This window comes from Arachis duranensis, chromosome 3, assembly GCF_000817695.3.
Source record: "Arachis duranensis cultivar V14167 chromosome 3, aradu.V14167.gnm2.J7QH, whole genome shotgun sequence".
NCBI classification, from domain to species: domain Eukaryota; kingdom Viridiplantae; phylum Streptophyta; class Magnoliopsida; order Fabales; family Fabaceae; genus Arachis; species Arachis duranensis.
In genome coordinates this window covers 68,381,555-68,384,636 of record NC_029774.3, presented here as the reverse complement: position 1 = coordinate 68,384,636, position 3,082 = coordinate 68,381,555, and positions in this window count along the sequence as shown.

Below are 3,082 nucleotides of genomic sequence, written 5' to 3'. Positions count from 1 at the left end.
TTCTGTGCTTCTTCCTTAGGTACACATCTACGGATTACTCCGTCTGCACATCTCTTAAAGAGATACGGCTCATCCCAAAGATAATACTTTGCATCTGTGATCAGCTTCTTTGATTGCTGTCTACTGTACTCTTTGGGTATGAATCTTACTGCCTTGTAGTTTGCAATGTCTGCAAACCACGGCACTTCCTGGATGGCAAAGAGTTGCTCATTCGGAAAGGTTTCAGATATCTCAGTGAGAGGGAGGGACGCCCCTTCTACTGGTTCTATTCGGGACAGGTGATCTGCTACTTGATTCTCTGTCCCTTTTCCGTCTCTTATTTCTATATCAAACTCTTGCAGAAGCAACACCCATCTTATAAGTCTGGGCTTTGAATCCTGCTTTGTGAGTAGATATTTAAGAGCAGCATGATCAGTATACACAATCACTTTTGATCCAACTAAATAGGATCTAAATTTATCAATGGCGTAAACCACTGCAAGTAGCTCTTTTTCTATGGTTGTGTAATTCTTCTGTGCGTCATTTAAAAAATGACTGGCATAGTAAATGACGTGCAGAAGCTTGTCATGCCTTTATCCCAACACTGCACCAATGGCATGGTCACTGGCATCACACAACAATTCAAATGGTAATGTCCAGTCTGGTGCAGAGATGACTGGTGCTATGACCAGCTTAGCTTTCAGAGTCTCAAACGCCTGCAAACACTCCTTATCAAAGAAAAATGGCGTGTCAGCAGCTAGCAGATTACTTAGAGGTTTGGCGATTTTTGAAAAATCCTTTATGAACCTCCTATAGAATCCTGCATACCCCAGAAAGCTTCTGATTGCCTTAACATTAGCAGGTGGTGGTAATTTTTCAATTACCTCTACTTTAGCTTGATCCACCTCTATCCCCTTGTTCGAGATTTTGTGCCCAAGGACAATTCCTTCAATCACCATAAAGTGACATTTTTCCCAGTTTAAAACCAGGTTAGTCTCTTGGCATCTTTTCAGAACAAGTGCTAAGTGGTTAAGGCAGGAGCTGAATGAGTCTCCAAATACTGAAAAGTCATCCATGAAGACTTCCATGAATTTTTCCACCATATCAGAGAAAATTGAGAGCATGCACCTCTGAAAGGTTGCAGGTGCATTGCACAGGCCAAATGGCATCCTTCTGTATGCAAATACTCCAGATGGGCAGGTTAATGCCATTTTCTCCTGATCCTGGGGATCTACTGCAATTTGATTATAACCTGAATATCCATCCAGGAAGCAGTAGTATTCATAACCTGCTAGTCTTTCTAGCATTTGGTCTATGAATGGTAAAGGAAAATGCTCCTTTCTGGTGGCTGTATTGAGCCTTCTATAATCAATACACATACGCCACCCTGTAACTGTTCTTGTAGGAACCAGTTCATTTTTTTCATTGTGAACCACTGTCATGCCTCCCTTTTTAGGGATGACTTGGACAGGGCTTACCCAGGGGCTGTCAGAAATAGGATAAATAATCCCAGCCTCTAGTAATTTAGTGACCTCCTTTTGCACCACTTCCTTCATGGCTGGGTTCAGCCGCCTTTGTGGTTGGACCACAGGCTTGGCGTCACCCTCCAATAGGATCTTGTGCATGCATCTGGATGGACTAATGCCGTCAAAAAGTATGTAATTCAGATCTGAAAATGTCATGAGGTACAAGATAAATCTCTAAAAGTTGTTTAAATAGAAAACTAGTACCCTAGGTTTACAGAATATGAGTAAACTAAGATAATTGGTGCAGAAATCCACTTCTGGGGCCCACTTGGTGTGTGCTGGGGCTGAGACTGAAGCTGATCTATCCACGAGCTGAGGCTTCTCTTGGAGTTGAACTCCAAGTTATAACGTGTTTTGGGCGTTCAACTCCGGATCATGACGTGTTTCTGGCGTTTAACTCCAGACAGCAGCATATACTTGGCGTTCAACGCCAAGTTACATCGTCTATCTTCGCGCAAAGTATGGACTATTATATATTGCTGGAAAGCCCTGGATGTCTACTTTCCAACGCCGTTGAGAGCGCGCCAATTGGACTCCTGTAGATCCAAAAAATCCATTCCGAGTGCAGGGAGTTCAGGATCCAACAGCATCAGCAGTCCTTTTTCAGCCTAACTCAGATTTTTGCTCAGCTCCCTCAATTTCAGCCAGAAAATACCTGAAATCACAGAAAAATACACAAACTCATAGTAAAGTCTAGAAATATGATTTTTGCCTAAAAACTAATAATATTCTACTAAAAATTAATTAAAACATACTAAAATCTACATGAAATTACCCCCCAAAAAGCGTATAAAATATCCGCTCATCACAACACCAAACTTAAACTATTGCTTGTCCTCGAGCAACTAGATAAATAAAATAGGTTTTAACAGAAATTAAGAAGTAATAATATTTTAGAGTTTTAAATGAAGCTTGGATTCTTATTAGATGAGCGGGGCTTGTAGCTTTTTGTTTCTGAACAGTTTTGGCATCTCCCTTTATCCTTTGAATTTCAGAATGATTGGCATCCATAGGAACTCAGAATTCAGATAGTATTATTGATTCTCCTAGTGTAGTATGTTGATTCTTGAACACAGTTATTTTATGAGTCTTGGTCGTGGCCCTAAGCACTTTGTTTTCCAGTATTACCACCAGATACATAAATGCCACAGACGCATGACTAGGTGAACCTTTTCAGATTGTGACTTAGCTTTGCTAGAGTCCCCAGTCAGAGGTGTCCAGAGCTCTTGAGCACACTCTTTTTTCCTTGGATCACGACTTTAACCACTCAGTCTCAAGTTTGTAACTTGGACCTGCATGCCACAAGCACATGGTTAGGGACAGCTTGGTTTAGCCGCTTAGGCCTGGAACTATTTCCTTAGGCCCTCCTATCCATTGATGCTCAAAGCCTTGGATCCTTTTCACCCTTGCCTTTTGGTTTTAAGGGCTGTTTGACTTTTATTCCTTTTGATTCAATTTTTTTTTGACTGCTTTCTCTTACTTCAAGAATCAATGGTTATGATTTTTCAGATCATCAATAATATTTTTCGTGTTCCTCATTCTTTCAGGAGCCAATATTCATCAAATTCAAAGTACAA